At 40.3% G+C, this 19,022-nt stretch overlaps 1 protein-coding gene and 1 non-coding gene across 2 annotated transcripts in view; both read right to left on the bottom strand.

Moving 5' to 3' along the window:
- The window catches only part of LOC124170725, a 247,196-nt gene that overhangs the window by 88,234 nt on the left and 139,940 nt on the right, over window positions 1-19,022 (bottom strand). The gene's annotated exons all lie outside the window — the stretch shown is intronic.
- Window positions 10,786-10,858, bottom strand: Trnap-ggg. Its single transcript has one exon. It is a non-coding gene; the product is annotated as a tRNA-Pro (tRNA).

Below are 19,022 nucleotides of genomic sequence, written 5' to 3'. Positions count from 1 at the left end.
GTGCAAGAATCAGCCCACACACTTTATCTCAAAAAGGCAACTTCTTCCGAAGAGATACCGTATCATTCCTATTCCACGATATTGCACTATCCACTCAATTTTATGTCACAACTCTAATACACGTGTTTCGATTGGCTAGCAATCATCGTCAAGTACCCTTTCTTATGTTTAACACTATAGTTTTATCGACAACATCCTGACCGATAGAAAGTGAAAACGGAGCCACTGTAACAACTACGCCACTTTGAGTGGAAGCCTTCACCCTCTCGTTATCCGTCGTGGATACACCAGTTCGAAGCCGTCTGCTCAAATAATCGCGTATTTCCACAAATGTGATCATTCAAAGATGCATAGTCATTACTGAACCTTGACTTTCTACTTCATAGCGTTTGTTGCTGAATTTTAGGTCCTCAGTGACCGATTCCCGCCGCAGAGACCTTCGGCGTGGACACCGCACGCCGCAAACCGATACCACCACCATTCAAATCCACAGTCGGTGCACAGCCCTCGTATATTATTAGGCGACCCCTAAACGCCCTAGGCAAACCCTATCCGAAACTTATCTACTTTATGAACTATAATAATGCCTATAACTATGGGCAGTGGCGGGTCCTGAGAGAGACTGGAGGGTCTACCGACCACCCTTGGGTATCCAATTTACACTAGATAAAATTCTAATTTTAATCGGACCCCCACTACTGCTGGGAGGTTGACCTCAGACCCCCCACCGAACCCCCTCTTGTCCCTATCCTGGATCCGGCGCTAACTATTGGTAACGAACCATTTGGGGACAGAGAAAAGTACGATTTCATGCGGAACTCTGATTGATGCATGTTTTTTATGGGCGCGAAGTTTAGAAACGGTCGCAATATTCAACTCTACTGGTTGTCAGCAGTCAAATTAAAGGACGTATCACTCCAGTTCGATCGGTCGTATTTTGGCTTTCATTTGCAACGCATTACTTCTTTAAACCTTACGCTATCATCTTGAACTTTTCAGGCCAAGGAGGTTAAAACCTTGAATACGTTAAACAGAATCTCAAATGAGCATATGTTACACTCCAGGAAAGATATTTTTATAGGTAAACTTTCTGAGGTTAAATTTTCACATTTGAGACTCAGGAAAAAGCTTACAAGGTTACTCTACACACCCAGGAATTTTTCACACAGTTGCAAAATGTGGTTTCTTACCAACCTGCCCCGTGAACGGTAGTGAAATTCACATTAATTGCCATGAGAAAAATTGGACCGGGAATGGAACCATTGACCTTCTGCTTGCTGGGCAGACCATAACCCTATCCAGGTTTTTTAACTGCCATGACAATTTTACCGAGGTTCAACGGTGCTAGGCGTTAGGCTCTCGCGGTCCATCAAGTATGGCAACACAGGGAGATATGAGCTTCTTTGAAGCTCATATCCACCGGAGGTGAACCCTACACCAGCGCTTAACGCCGCGCTTGGCGGTAAATGTGGTTTATTTCAAACCTGGCTCGTGAGTGGGTGATAATAATTCTAACAGCAAAAGTTTGAAGAAAATAAAAAGATAATATAATGGACCGTTCCAGCGGGCGCCATGATTTGATTCATTTCTTTTACCTGGCTCAGATGAGGCCACTATCCGGCCCCCTCTTCCTCTGGACCAGGGCTCCCTTTACAAGGTTATCAATACGGTAATAAAGGAATACAGGCATCAGTAAAAAATTAATAGGATGGTAGATAAATTTATATTATAATGTAGCTAGGCCACGTTGTATAATTTTGCCAGCTGTCGGATCATCTTCGTCCTTGACCAGCCGCGTCTCTGGTCATCCTAGAGGGCGTTAAATGAGCGGGCAAACGTGCATATAAATCATCTCGCCACACGCGAGGACCTATGAATTGGGACCAGAAATTTTTCTCCACGTCGCGTGCTCTACGTGTGGATATCGCTAAGCAGAGCCTTTTCCATGCGAAGTTTTCTCGTCCAACTGCGTATGAACGCTCAAAACGTGATCACAATTTAAATAAGTTTGTTGGCGCACGCAAGAAACTCACGGAAAAAAATCCAAGCACTGAATTTAAGCACCCCACAAAAGTTGTCAGCGGAGGTGGATTGTGTGAAGTGACATGTGGAAGACACTTCGCAGTCCCTGTCCATTTTCTCCGCATTTCATTAATGCAAATTCAAAAAGTTAGCGGGGAGCCTAAGAAATTAGATTATGACAGTAAAGAAAAAAACTAAAGTTTAGGGAAACGAAGTTTTGTTAAGAAAACTGAAACTTCCGTAATTTCCATGAGGCACACCAAAGAAAGAAGTTCTTGATGATGAAGAGAGAATAGAATGGGCATATAACGTTAAGCTGAATGGAAGAAGACGGCGATAAAGAGATACGCTTGGCTTCAGAGATAGTAATTAACCTTTAAAAGATGATTTTAATAATTATGTAGAGCTGCTAATACGCTTACGTGAAAGTGCCCGAAGACAGGAAAATCAGGATGCCAAATAAAACAAAAGAATAATTACCTCGGGAACTGGTTTTCCGATTGTCTAAGCAATCATATACCGATGTTAACCCGCCAAGGACTTGGTAAAGAGTGAACCATACAGTCTTAAATTAACCCTTGGCGGATTTACATCCATCCTCCTCCCTCAGATGATTCAACGGATTAAATAGTCAATGGAAAAATCGTTGCAATTAATTTTTCTAACATTTATTGGCATTAGGAGTTCCCCATTTTCCTTAAACAGATGATGATGATGGCATCAAGGGAACCACGCCCTCTTTTCCCGTACGTTTTCTCTCCCATATTTTAACTGTACTAGGAGCACGAGTATGGCGACAACAGGAAAAGATATCAGGTGAGCGAACGTATCCTCCTCTTAAGCATGCACTTACGCTACTGCGCGAGTCAAAATTGAAAAAAATTCGCAAATTAAATTCCAAAATAGCTGACATTCATAGAGGCAAAAAAGCAAAATTTTGGTAGAGAATATGGATAGTTCAATTCAATTCTCTCATACCTTAAAACTAACAATTTCTCCAGCTACATCAACGGAGCATGGCGCGATTTCCACGAAAATAACGTAATTTGACTTCAACCACAGTATTTATTTTCTAATAACCTAACGATTAATTTTCTGGCATTTATTACTATTATATCAAATATTTGCCAAAAATAAATATGGGTTCTATCCTTAATCAAAATTTGTCATATCCTTACACAAGTATCGCAGTTCCAACGTACGGGTGAAAATGCAATTAATAAACAACACAGAACTGTAAGCCTATTATTTTGTGGACGCCCGTCAATGTGGTACAGTTATAAAATCGTATGTTTGATTTAATGAATATGGCATTAACTTCGTCTCTTGCATCAACCTCCTTCAAAACATAAGAGAGTGCTCTACTTTTTTATAGCTCGGTTGGACTTCCGCGTGGATGGGCGTGCCTCCATTCCTGCCTTTTCTTGACCACTCACCCACCCCTCGATTCCCTCCGTACTCCACTTTCAGTGTCATACGTGAATTGTTCGCTCGCAGGCCTTCACTTCCATTGCAAAGGTCACTGCGGTCCTTTCACACTTGGCTTGACATTTCCCCGAGAGGTGCCCTCGCATTCCCACAGACGAGGAGCGGAGTATCACCGCATCCAAGGAGACTCCATTAAAAGAGGCCCAAGAACATGGCGGCAAAGCGTTACATTTGTCGCAGTTTCGCGCTCTTTTCATTCGGCGGCGTCACTAGGCAGCTGTATCCCGTTAAGTGTCTTTCTCCATCAACCGCATTGTAAGTAGTCTTTTCCAGTTGACAATCATCTCCCTTGCGTTTAATGTATGGTTTATAAGATTTAATAGCTAAGTTTTATAAAAATACCGTGTATTTCCTCGTGAAAAGTGGAAATAGATGCCTGGCAGCGCCGCGAGTAGCGATTTTGAAATCTGATTTCAATTGGCGCGTACTAGACATACCACGCCGAAATGTCTTTTTAGGTTCAGTTCGCTGTTCCCAGCCTTCAGGCTGTCCGCAGCGGGTTTCTTGAGTTTTCATTTCCGGAAAATTATTCACGGATAAGTCACAGAGAGGCAGACAGGTAAATTAGAGGGAGGGGATATGATGGTGAAGGAAAGCATGTTTGGGGGTTTTCTGCTTGTCACTATTGCTTGGTTGATGGAGCCAGAGATTCGAAATGGTGCTGTTATCAGTGGACGCCAAAGATTTTTCAAATTTTATCAAGTTTGACTTTAACTCAATAAGGATTGGAGTGATTCGCAGGTCCTTTCCTAAGTCTCCGTTCCTTATGGCGCGGACTAGCGGCGAACTTAAGAATCCTCTATGTTAATACTCGTGGCCGCATCGCTGTCGCCGAGTACTTCCAAGTCCCATATTCTCGGCACCCGGCGAGGGGCACTCCAAGCCGTGCAGACGTGTGACGCGAGGCGCGGTGCGACACGTGCAACGGGTGGTCTCGGACGCTGCTCCGCTCCATGAAATTGATGAGATGTCGAGAGGCAAGCAGGGTGACATCAAGTCCACTCCGGCCCGTTTACGCGCCAACAATTGTGTTTGGGCTGGTGTACTACATCCTTCCATCTCTCTCTATCCCAAGCCAGTTCCTTCAATTCCTAGTGTTTCGTCTTCCCCGCAGCCTTCTTGATTTGCGCCACAAACCAGTCTCTTTTTCACATCAGCGTTTCCAGACGCAGACGTATAAAAAAGCGAAGGCACTGCTTTATAAAGGAGGGAAAAGTAAAAAAAGAAGAGGCACGTAAATATAAATCCAAATTCTATCAACTACGTATATTCATTACTATTTACTACCATATTGAAATAAATACTAGCAATTTTCCACGATTATAAAATTTTATAACGGCCTAGGTTCCAATACTTCAACGGTGTGTAGTCTATTCAATTTATACAACTTTTAAATGGAGAGGGAGAGGTGAGGGGAGAGAGGAGAGTAAAAGAGGGGAAGACGATTCCTGGAAACGGTTTTATTTAAATAATTTACCACCAACCGTGCCACTTACCTCGCGACAAATATGGAAAACATCCAAAGGACCCAATTTCGGCACAATTTTTACGTGCATTAAGATGCGAGGCACAGCAATAGAATGGGAACACGAAAATTGACGCAATGGCAGTGAAACTTACGAAAATGAAAAAAACACAAAAAAAATGGCCGCTTACATTCTGGGCAAAGGGATGAAGTGATGGCACGTCTGGATCAACCCGGACGTGTGGTGATCCTTTTGATTATGATTCCCACGAAATAGAGTCAAATTTTTGCGGAGAGATTTCGCGGAACAACATATATAACGATCACCGACGATTTCGTATTGCCCACAATTTCATAAATAGAGTACTATACGTGTTTCAATTGTTATACAAACATCATCGGGTACATACAGAAACTTTTTCCTACGAAATGGTGGTGCACCATCCAACGATATTCGATGGAGGATAAGGATGTTAACGATGTCCGTGATGTAGTACACAGTATCCTTCATGTATAAATCTAATTGCCAATTAAGGGGATAAGGAAATTAGCTTTCACAAAGGGAGCCACGCACCATCTAAGAACAATATAGCAGAGAAGGCAAGGAGAAAAATTACGTAGCTCACATTAAACCTGAATAAATACGCAAAATTAATATTAATTAATACGGAAAACAATGCAGCTATCATTAAGTATGACGATTTAGCTAAGTTATTCGGAAAGTCTTTTAAAAGATCTCCCCACCATTGTAATGATCTCAAAATAAAAGGTAACATCACACTGACTCGGTCGCGAAAATGTATTTCATTTATTGTAAATTCAAATATAAAGCCCGAGGTGGAAAGCAAATGAATTATTATTCGAAGCCACTCCCTTATTTAATGACAGGTAATAAACTAAAGCTTACTTAGCAATATATCTTATCGAATTCAAACGAATCGATAGGTACACAAATCGTATTAGCATGCTATAATGAGGGTTGGGCGTATATTAGTTCCTAACGATCATTATGGCAGTGCTATACTGGTGCTATAAATTTTACAAGGGAGCTTGAAGCCTCGAGGATGACTGCCATGTACGTACGCAAAGTAAATTCACGGTGGCATCATAGCCTTGAATATTAATACTGTCACGCACGAAATTTGATTACCAAAATACAATCACTCAACTTGATTAAATTTTGCACCTGGTAATGGCGTAATCAAACTCCTTGTGCACGAATATGCAGCCTGGATGTTCGATGCTTGCCCATAAGTGATCCCAAAAATTTCCATTCAAATGACGCGTTACCATGGCATAGTTACACCATAGTGATGGCAGCGCCTCTCACATGGTACTAAAAACGTCGGTTTCGAGTTTGTGAGGCTTTCCTAGAAAACGGTGATCAATACAGCACCACCTAAATTTCCAATAACGTATGCTAGGTTTTGAGATAAAAATTCTCGCAGCATCACAAAGAGATGATATTCTAACTCCATGCATGATTTCATCAGTCAGATGTGAGCTCAAAATAGGTCCTTTTTTCATAAAATAAGGTATTTTTTGGGGCCTAAAACGTATGACGTATCACTTCTTCTTGACCGGTCGCAAGTTGTCTTTTATCGCTAGGAGTTGATCGTAAAAATTTACGAATTATATTAAAATTACTGGTAAAATAGGGGTGATCTTCCTCCTAATGCGCCGAAATTTTCAGGAAATTGTTGAGTACTCCATACCATGATGACCATGGAAACACGTTGTTTTATCCCACAAATATATTTAAGACGCCCAACAAGTTTCGGCCTCCTCAGGGAATTTTCAAGGGAACACTGTTTTTATTTTACTCTGTGAATCCCGAATTTCTAAGATGACAGAGTTATCTATAAATGACTAATATGTCGCTCAAAAATGTCAGTCAAGCGAGAGTGATGCGCCCTCTTAATGCCACTGAACAGTTATTCTAGATTAGCATAAAACAGGTACATGGAATGTGCGCCGAATCTTAGAGAGTTTCAGAGCAATGGTTAGATCAACCAGAGAGAGCTGCATCTTGGATAGATCGATTATTCTCAAGAGGTTTCTATTAAAGCATCGTTATGGTGTGGATAAGGAGAGAGTTCAGTGCGCATGGGAAGGTATCAAGAAAAAAATAGGCAGCAATAGCACAGGCGATGTTGGCTTTCTACAAAAAGAAAAATCAACTTGCAGCTGAAAATACAAGCATAGACGTGAGGAAACAATTCATCTAATGCTACATATGGAGTATGTTTCTAAATTGGATCTAGGCTTGAACGTTGACGGCAGCAGGATAGTCATGAGTGGAAGCATTCGAAATACGGTTCTACCGAAGAGTGATGAAGATAAAATGGATCGACCAAGTCAAGTCCTGTTTATACAGTACATTAGCTCGAACGATTTAATTTTTAAATGTAGGTACGCGAAAATGAACGCCAAAATGCAGCGTGTAACCACGCAACTTGTGAGAATGCATGAACAGATAATAGAAACCTGTTCTAATTTGACTCATGCATTCGTACATGTTCCGGTCCACCAAAATCGTTCATGCAATCAGATATTAAGTCATACTAGTTAATATTTCGTGTAAACAAACCTTAAGAAACGAGGAAGCGCTTATAGGAGTGGAAGAGAATAGAAGTCTTCCGAAAACCTTAAGGAGAAGAAGGGACAGCTTAGATGGCCACATCATGAGGTATGATGGCTTGATGAAAACAATCGTAGAAGGACAAGTGGAAAGGAATATGGGCAAAGGACAGGTCATTAAGGATGCAAAATAGAATAAATACATAAAACAATTAAATTCGCTATGAATATGCTAGCAGATAGGAGAGCGGCGTCAAACCAATCTTAGGATCGTTGACTTCTTTCAATGATGATGGGAAGGAATCGCACGGGGGCTCAGGAGAGAGAGGGAGAGAGCTTATGACGGGGAAAGTTCCGCGGGAAATATCGAGGGAGGAATACATGAGCATGAATATATCGGGAAGGGAAACGGATGAACAATCAGGCCATTGATGAATAATCATTGGACAGGGAAAGTACATTAATTACAAATCAGAGGAATAATTTCGCCAAACTGACCCAGATACGGAGCTGTAAGAAAGCCGATAAGCTGGCGGTAGATATGGCCGATTGGCGGCGCTATTACCCATCAAATTACATGAGGAGCATCAATCAACTCCTTGAGCGGCACAAAATACAATGCATGGATGCCAACGTTGCCGTAAAATATATTGAAATAAAGGGAAAGTCTTCTTCGTGAGATACCAAAGCCGTGGCCAGCAGCTACCCTCGCCAACTTCGATTCCACTAGTACTAATTACAACTTTTAGTACTAATTTTATATGACAAATTTAAATTAAATTAATCTTCGAAACTCCTCCAAAATCTTTCTCCAAAAATTACAAAAACGAAGTAACTTGCAATGGTACATCTACGTAGACTTTATTAGAAATCAATAATTCATTTACACCAAAGATAAACTTCACTAAGAAAACAATCACTTGGCCTAGACGAGATTAAGACGCAGACGTCCCAAATGCCGGTTAGATAAGCTAACAGCTTCACCAGTAAGCCATCTTCCACAAAGGTGAATTTCAGACTTGGATGTAAAACTTTAACGTTTATCTATGAACCTTCTCCAAAAAATAGAAAATCATGTACCTGATGAGGCGATAAGATTAGTATACCAGAGTAGTATATCAGAAACTCGGGATCGAACCCCCGCCCAGCTAAATGACTTCTTTATTGTGAATTTCATATTTGGCGACAATAACTTTACACCGGTGCGCATGAATGCATATACGATTATGTATACATGCAGTACTAAGGAAAATTAATAACGATGAAAGTCCTTCAGTTTCAACATTATTAAATCGAAACTAGAAGCTAGAATGTGGTTGAAGTGCTACATATTAGCAATGATAACACTTTCAAAATTTCCAAAATTTAAGTTGTTGTCTTGAGGAGGTCAATAAGTGTATCATTGCTAATATTCAATAGTATTGATAGAATCGGTCGCGCCGTATTCACTCGTGTTCTCCCGTGCGCACACCGCAGGCAAGAATGACCTTTTTGCATCCGGATCGATTTCAGAGAAAGACCGAAAAAAGAACAAGAGCGCTTACGCCATGAGTGGCCAATCCAGCCACGCCCACCAATTCCCTCTGCCACGTTCATTTATCACTATATTTAACGCATATATGTACTATAAGACTGCATAAATTTCACGGAATATTTTATTGATATGACGGCAGTAAAGATATAAAGACGTAACACCAACCTAAATCTAAAAGCACAGAATCTCTTATTTGAAATCATCTGCTTCATTGAAACTCCGATTTGCCAACGAAAATCAGCAGAGTAGTCTTTCTTAGCTGCCCTTTCTGAATTTCAGTGGAAAAAATACACAAAGTTCCGCATGGTCATCGTCGAATCTTTCAAGGTTTATATATCATTCCAGCTCATTACCATCATCGAAATCCATCTTTTTAACCTTTTCTTTCCGTCTCCCTATTTAGATAGTACATCGCCGAATATGGAGGTGTAACAACAGGTTTACACTGTTCCGAGACATTTCATTTCGACGATTTTCATAGACTATTACAAAGGATCATACGATATTTGGAGACATAATTAGACTTTGATAAAGAATAAAACAGGAATGAAAATGCCTTTCGTTATAAGAAAAGTATCCACATAAATAATAACATCACTACTGAGATATGGATGCTTAAGAACAGTGAAATAGATAACCAAACTTGAAATTGCAGACAAACTGGCGAACTGTTTTGGAGAAAGGACAAATTATTTCGTGGACCGATATAAAAGCTATTGAAGAAAAACATCTAATTAATTATAAATGGAAAGAGAACGACTGGAAGCAAATAAAACAAAATAAGTAAATCTCATCGCAACAATTCCCTGGCAAGACACTCTCAAACAAAATAAAAAGGATTAAAACTTCCTATCTGCGAGTACAAGGGAGGAAACTGGGCTTTTCACATTGAGAGGATGTATCACTCCTATCCCATTGGTTGTATTTTGGAAGAAATGATATGACCTTTTTCATATTCCACATAATAATTATTAATGCCCCACCAGTTTCAACGCTGGTGCCCCATTATAAAGGGCCTCAAAACAATATCCATTTTAGAAAGTCTCATTAAATTTTTTTCTCGGGAAGAATTACTCGCTTAAAACTTACGTTATTATTTTGGTAATAAAAGTCGTAATTTTTCTCATAAAGTTTACTCACACTTTCGGTTACGATAAATTTAGTATTTTCACCACCGATGGTACGAAATGTATTGAACCCGGTATGATAAAACTTTTTGTGGAAAATTGCCAGTTATTTTTGTTGTAGGTATGTTAGACTCCTAACAGAAAAATCATATAAAAGCTCTCTACATTACATTATTATCTTGGAATTTTCAGAATGTATAGAGCGTACCTTTGACAAATACTGCATGTACCTCATATTTAAAAAAAATAATGAGGTAAAATTTTTAATTTGAGGTAAACGCTAGTGGTAGCACGAGTCTACTTCATAAACACTGAAATTTTCAAGATCATCGTTGAAGTTTTCAATGAGCGATATTTTACGAATGAATACAGGTCAAGCAGGAGAGATGCGTCCACTCCAGTAAAATGCATAAAAAGCTGAAAATAAAGAATGTTTGGCAATCGAGGATGCAACGACAAGGATAAGAAGAGATTGGGTCCATTTGTTAAGTTCGCGTGGTCGCTTGGGGGCGACATTCGTACCGACCAACGACATTCGTAATATTCATAAATTGTCATGGGAAAAAATTCCCCCGGACAAGGAATGGAACCACGGACCTTTGGCTTCCCAGGCCAATGCGCATACCACTACGCTATCCAGGTTCCTTTATTCCCATGGCACGTAAAGCCAAAGGTCCATGGTTCGATTCGGGTCCAGGGGAATTTTTTTTTCTCAAGGAAATTCATGAATATTTCTCCGCCGTTCACGCGGCAGGATTTGAAATATTAGTCATTCGTAATTTTTGCGGTGTAGCACACTTCGCAAAGCAACTACAGTCCACGAACATGGATATCGCAATACCTCCTCCGTTCTCCTATATCCCGTAAAAATACCACATTCAATCCGTAGATCCAACGCCACCCAGATATTCCGCTTTCTAAATAAAACCTTGGTGAGGAATTAGACATCATCAGATACTGCATTGGAAAGATGGCTATCACGCTTCCTTGACGGGTAAGGGGGCAACACTAGCAAAAGAGTTTTTTCTTCAGTCTTCAGTCAGGAAAAAGCTAATGCCGTGAGGCGCGTTTAGGCATGAATCATCAAGCTGTGGTCCTGTGTAGTATCATATATGATGCGAGCTGTTTGGCACTTGTTGGTAATATCAAAAGACATTATTATTCCCACTCATCTTCGATCACAAAAAATATTTTCATTCGCTTAACTAGAGCGACAGGTAAGTCAACTTCTTCGCCATATTCACCCACAACTTTCCGATACCAAAGTAAACAGTCGGCAACTCGTTTCTCAATAATGACGACTACTTGCTGTGCAGTAACTGGTGCTTCAGCAGAGTAGCAGCTCGTTGACACAAATCTTTATCTGCTCTACCACACTTCAGAATACGAGTTAGTAATTTTCGGGTAGGGAGTACATATCATCAGATTGATGAAATGACACTTTAGCATTTATCGATCAGAATTCCGAAAGAAAAATCTTTGAATTATTGACTCGTTCAACTGAAATAATGTAACCTAAGAAACTAAATTCATACGCGCAAAGAAGGTGGAAAATAATCAATTTAATGATTCCTAAATGCTTAAAATTTCGTCAAAAATAAATCGGGTGGATATCCATTATGCCCAAGGTAAAATAACTTAAGCAGAGGCGGGCTCCATTCGAAAATTATAAAACGGCTAAAGGGATTTTAAGCAAAAGGGCAACGTTGCGTATCAGATTAAATGCATAGTTATCTAGGCAAGTGTTGTCCACTTCCTCCATGAATTCCAGGTATTAAAGTGCTCTCAAATTTAACGAGCACTATCTCTCCATGGCATAAGCCTAATGAGAACGACGGGGCATTACCTTCCCTTACTTAATTTCCCTAACGTACATTCAAACTCGCAACTTTCGCTGCTTGCGGAAACCAATTATACCGTTCTTCAGAATAAAGGCCGGTCAAAGTAAAAAAAATTGCGATAAATTAATCGTTGAGAGCACTTAGCGTGATATAACAGCCCCCTTATATCAATGGAATTCATAAAAGTTAGCAAGGAACTGGAAAATTAGTAGGAAAACTATCGCAGGTTCGTTTTGAATTAGCGTGATAATATTTAAGGTTCGCAGTGCCATGGTTATTCCTTCATCATGCTTGAAAGACACATCCCCAGAAGTAAAATAATACGGATATAATATGTAATCGGGGAAAAAGCTCCAGAAAAGACACCGAGGCAGCTCATTAAAAACTAAACGCGTTCTTAATTCAGTGTTTGGGATAGTATTATAATTATAATGTTAATTCCTCCAAACTATTAACAAACGAAGACAAAATATAAGGAGTTTTAGGTAACCTGAAAGGTGGATCAGTATTTAGGTTACCATCATTACATAATTATCTTCCTTGAATTGGTTTAATTAGCGGAAAAAATAACATGTGCCAACATTAGCAAAAATAATACCTTTGACTCAATACACCAAATAATTATCAAATTTGAATTTAAAAAATACTTCTTCGATTGTAGGATAAGTAAACAGCCATTTTTTACATTTTTTAGACAAAAATGAAGATTTACTGACCTATTGTACTCGGATGGTAATACGTTATAGACTTTTAGTGTAGTGTTCTGCCAGTTCAGAAAAATGGCAGATGACATCCCGCACGCCTATGATATTTTAAACCGACCCAAAGCTGTGAAGCTGATACAGCGGACTCCCGAATATCCGGCTGCGGTTTATCCAGATTACGGATTATCCGCGCATGGTTTTCACTCTCGCTCAATTTTTTCCGCGATCTTTCTTTAAAAAATCGGACGCAAAATCATCGGAATTACTGCATTAATGCTAGAATACACCGGGATTATTATTTCCGTTAGAATCCGCTTCGTAAAACGGAAGCGATCGCGGGCTAAGTGCATTCACGGGAGCACCGTGTTCCTGTTTTCCAAGCCTCGCAGCGCGCGACCGCGCTCCGTGATCACGGATACACGTCCCGCAGCAGTTGCAACCCGGGCAACTTGTGCGAGATGGGACTACGTGGCGTGGTGCCTGACAGTGTAGTTTCCGACGCCGAGCAGTGGTTTTGAAGCATTCGCGCAAACCACTTTTCTGTACACGTGATCACACAGCCACGGATACGAGTACAACCCTGTTATCGCCGCAAAAAAGATCGCGAACTAGCGAAGAAAGCACTCATTGAGTCCGGGAAGCAATCCAGAATAACAGAATTCCTGCATAAAAAATAATATATTGTTTGTTTTACGTAAATTATGAACATTGCAAGACGTTTAAGTGAACGTTTGGGTTATCCGTGTTTTCCGATTATCCGTGCCGTCTCTCCCCATCATTAGCCCGGATAATAGGGAGTGTACTATACTTTGTTAAGGTTTCAATGTATTTTTTCCGAAGGGTTTTCTTACCGTAAACCCGCTTTAAAGCTGAAGGAGTGTAGGCGTTTGATTTTCAATGCTCAAAAAGAGTGCTAAGTGGTGGCCCGCGCCAGGATGGAAGAGTTAAGTGGCGATCCACCACTTAATCACGCAACAGAGATGCACCAGTCACGGACTGCTTGAGGAATAAAACGTTCCCGGCACGCCTTGCGACGGAACGAGGTTTCTCAGTGGGCCGTTTTCAAGAGAATTTCCTCGCATTCGAAACGAAGCATATAGAATGGAAAAACGGGAAAATTCGTGGAAGGGAATTCTGTGCCAATCAAGATGTTCCTCCCCAGAAAAATTCCTGCGAGCCCCTCAGCAATCAAATTTTCGGGTCGCTCATGGATTTAATTTGCCTCTTCCTCAACGGCGAGGACGGAGACACGGAAACCCAAAAATGCTTTGCACAGTGACCACGCGTGCCAACAACTGGGGCGTGTCTAACCATCGAGTTCTGGATGCAGCGTCACCCGCATCAGCCACGCTACCTCGGCAAGAGTCATTACTTTTTCCTTCATCAATATTCCTAAGATATGTTTTACGCGGATCTCCATTTAACCCTCTCATCACCTTATCTTTTCACACCTATGTATTTCATCTCTTCCACATCCTTAATTAACTATTCCATAGACTTTATCCGAGGTCTTTCATTCCCGTTCTTGCCATCCAATTGGGTGGTTTCCTATTTTTTATTACCTAAATCGAAAGATTATTACTCCTGGAGTACGTATTTCGCGCTTTTAGATTTTTAAATGACAATATCTATTTTTCACGATTAAATGAAAAGCGAAAATTTCCAAGCGTGTGAACACGCGACGGCTAAGTATGAATGCAGGGAAAATGTGACGTCATTCTGGTTCCCGCTGCCGCCGTGTGAGACCACCTTGGTGCGAGGCTACGAGGGCCGCTACGGTGCAGGCTGCTAGCAGGTAGCGTGGATTATTAATACCCAATCAAACGAAGGAAACTTTCCGACCGTAGGCAGTTTTAATAGGTGATTATTAAGAGATGTATCCCTGAGCTCTGTGCCACATGCATGCATTGGTAACCTCAGACGATGTAAAACTCCTATCTACTCGTATAGAATCTAGGTCCCTGTGACGTCACGTGGAGTGGCATCAAATAGGCGCCTTTTTCAAATGAGGTTAAAATTGACCATTAACATTTGTCTAAGCTAGGTTTTCTGAAACCAAATAAATTGCATATTATGAATACATTAATGGTAAGTAATGAATCGCAGTCAATGCCTTTCGTTTTCTTTAATGAAGGAAACTACCCTATTACCCCTAGACGATTGTCTTCATCAGGCATACGCATATACGTGTATGTCGGTGGGGTGAGCTCCCACCAAGCGTACACTGCCCCATGCAGCAACAGACAATAACACAAGGCTCGTTTACACGATGCATTTAACTGCTCGGGCATATGCGTAAACACATTCACCATAAAAATTGCACAGTGTAAAAATCTAAAATTGCGCAAAGGAAATAGGCCGTTCTCATTTCGTGAATATATCCAAGCACTTTTCCACCATGCACTTGCATGGTTACATGCATCGCGTGAACAAGGGTTTCTATAGAACGCAAAAAGTTGTTAACTCCTGGTAATTAGATTAAGTCTACCCTTGCAAGATTTAGGACGCATTTCAGTCCTGCTGGAACACTTTCTTACGAATATTCTTATCCAATCATCGTTAACTACACCATCTCGCTAGGTATAATTTGTAATTTCAGCGGGATACCCAACCATCGAAAACAAGAACATTACGTTCGAAGGATACCCACGTTATGACCACTTAGAGATTATTTTTCCGCTTGTTTTGGCAGAAGTGACAACGATTTCGCCGATTCACATGCCGGCGTCTTCCTTTCGAAGGTGCGGAGGTTGGTTTTTGCCTAATTTTACACAGGAAGGAAACCTGGAGCAAAAAATCCCATTCTAGAAATAAACTATAAAAACTACTAACACTATAAAAAACCATCGGCTGCTCTACAACTGGAGACACCTACAGGAAAGTCGACGAAAACGTTGTCTATACAGCTAAGACAGGCCGACGAGTGCAACTGTACAGACACCACATCGAAAAAAAACGTATGACATTATTTCCGATGCAATCAAATGCGTTCAATTCGCTCGCATTACTCCTGTAAAATAGTGATCAACATAAAGTTTATTAGCTCACAGCACCCAAGATACGCTCTACAAATTGGATAAGAACAAGTAAGTTTTCTCCTCATTAATTTCGCACACCTTTTATCCAATTTGGCCCACTGTGCGGCGTCCTTTGGCAAGGGCTGTACGCATCAAGTGGTGCCCGGACAATCAGGACGCGCCAGCTTGAAAAAATTTCAGAGCAATAAGCCAAATGAGCCCACTCAAATGAGACGCTTACGCCCAAAGTGGAATTGAGTTAATGAGAAATGCATGGGACCAGCTCGAAAAATTCGCATCGGCCTAATTTCGTGCAAAATTGTCTTCCCTGGCACTTCTCACCACGCAGGCTGCATTGGAAGGAATATGGCGTCTCAAAAACTGATATGTAACCAGGGGCGCCGACTCCATGGGGCTTGAGCGGGCCCGAGCCCCCTCAAATATTCGTTATGGGTGTAAGGAAAAAAATGCATCAGGCTTGTCAATTTTCCGCGGAGTGTCGATATATCGAGATTCGAGTTATCAGGGTTCTAATGTTGATCATACGACCCTTCTCAAATGCTTAAAAACTTGAAACTTATAAAATTTCTTGGGGCAAGATTCCCGGTTTGGGCCCCCCCAATATTTTTAGCAAGTCGGCACCCCTGTATGTAACTCAGATATTTCAATGAAGCATTGATTTCAAAGCATTCATGTGCATTTTAAATGCTAAATGGTACACTGCTGACCTTCTTAATAGGATCCAAAAGTCGGAGAATTCTGTTAATTTTTTCAATAGAAAATGTTGGGCAATCATGTGTGGTGGAACCCTAGGAAAATGGTCCCAGTCACGCTCATGGACACCCTGAAGCTTCCTGCTTTCTGTTACGGAAAAGGATTGTGGGCAGTGGGGTTGAAAATTGTAAAAATAAGTTTAACTTATGACAAAAGAGTTTCACCCAAACTTGTATGATAGCGATAATATTTTGAATGGTTATCGTGTAAATTTTTGTGAAGTAATACATATATAAATTTTACAAGAGTTTCATTCGCAATTACTCAAAATTCTACAAATTGTAGAAATTCTTTTATCATTTCATAAATTTTTCCACCATCGAGCGGAGCCTATAACTTACCGCTGCATGTGAAAATGGCTAAAATAAATAAGGGAATAAAAAGACTTCGTAGCACCACGTGGACATTTGTAGCGTGTGCTTTACAATAAAATTCTCAAACGCGACACTCTCAAAAAATATTACAAAAATAAAACAAACGGTGACTTACGAAGAAAAATAAAAACAAATTTTGATGGATCTAATCACAGTCACAATTTCAATCACCGAGCATTGATCGCTAGATATTTTTATGGATCGAAGAAGATTGCCGTATGCTCAAAATATTTTGTTATCTCCGAAATTTCGGAGCATTATTTACCAAACCAGGCACTTGACCTAATTACGGTTCAACTACGCATCGTATTTGCTCTCTCCTCGAAATGTCTTACCTTTAAAAAGACCTAAAGACGAAATTGCTGGCAATATTTTTTAAATTTCTTGTCTTTTAAGGACAGGTAAGCTGGAAAAAGAGCTTTCGTAAGCATTCGGATCGCCTTTTCTTCGCATTAAAAAGGTCTGTTTCAATTCAAACACTTTTTTTGTGGACCCAGATTTTAGACTTAATAAACCTTCATTGCGTTATCTCCGATGTCATAGAGATCCGAAACCTTAGTGCGTAAAAGCGTGGATAGAAACAATTTGGAATACAGTTGAGTAAGTTATTCCTCAATTATGATTATAAAGGTATTCCATTTGCTGACCAGTTGATAGGAGGGGAACCATTAAGCAAACTACGTGCAATATTCGAACGCAAAACCTCTAAAAATCGGTGAAAATCTTGAGGTTTTAAATCAACAAGATATTCCCATGAGCACCTGCCAATCACGGAGTCAGCAGTATTCTAAACTTTGAATGCCAAGGCTTTCCACGTCAAATATGACTTTTACGGGTTTTCACAAAATTAAATTATACACAAAGTGACAACGGAATAGACAATTTACTATGGAGTGACAGAAAGCACGAACTGAGGGCATTGCAGTGATAGCCTGAATGTAAAATTTATTAGAACAACACAATTATTTACAAATTTTGGGACGAACGGTATAATTTCAGGGTGCCCAATAGTACATATTCACGTACCCATACAGGTACCCATCGTTACCCTACACTCCCTTTCCTTATCATAAAGCAGGCTGCTTTAGGTTGTCCATTAGCATGACTGGGTCTATTTTCCAAGGGTTTCATCACAGATAATTGCCCAAACTTTTCTATTAAAAACATTAACAGAATTCTCCCACTTTTAGGTCCTATTCAGGAGGTCAGCAAAGTACCATTTAGCATTCTATATACTACCAACGGGTGAAAGGACTGGTTCGCCAATTATATTTTATTTTCGATTGTGATAGTTTAAAAAATAACTAAAGATAACAGTATTTCTCCGTTTTTCGATCCGTCATTTGCACCTCGAGTAATTCATAGCGAAATATCCACGGCCTTAACACTATTATATCTTAAGTTAATCTTATTGTTATAATTTTCATGATAAACTTAAAGAAATGCTTTTGAAATCAATATTTTATTGATATATTGGAGTTACAAATCAGTTCATGAGACGCAGTTCCTTCCAATGCAACCTGCGTCGCGAGAATTTTCAGGAAAGACAGTTTAGCACTCAACGAAAAAATGAATCAGAACTCTTATAACGTCACCAACTCACGGAAAGTGGCAATTTTTCAGTTTTCATCTTTTACAAACGAGAGAATGGCTGGATACATATTTTTATCTTCGTAACTCATTTTCCCCTTCTACCGAATTCTTTTAATAAATTACGATTTTAAATGTTAATGAAGGCCCAACAATGCACTATCAAAGCAGGCATTTAACATAACGACAGTACTAGTCTATTTCCAGACATATTTATTCCAAGCGACACACAATGCCATTTTTGAGATGGCATAATGAGCCGAAACCTGGGTCGGATGAAATGAATACTGGTTGGAAATAGACAAGTACTTTCATTATGTTAAATATCAAATATATCAACCGAATTATGCAAAAATCTGTATCTTTTAAAGTAAACCTTCACGGGGGATCAGGTCCGCGCGACGCCCAGCATCCGGCGCCGACGGCACCGGCCTTCTCCCTCGCCGGGGACCCGCACCCACGGCACCCGAGTGAGCGGCACGATGCCGCTGACGGCGGGAGCATCT

Source organism: Ischnura elegans, chromosome X, assembly GCF_921293095.1.
Source record: "Ischnura elegans chromosome X, ioIscEleg1.1, whole genome shotgun sequence".
Lineage (NCBI taxonomy): Eukaryota > Metazoa > Arthropoda > Insecta > Odonata > Coenagrionidae > Ischnura > Ischnura elegans.
Note: the sequence above shows the minus strand (reverse complement) of the source record. Positions and strands in the feature narration are given on the sequence as shown.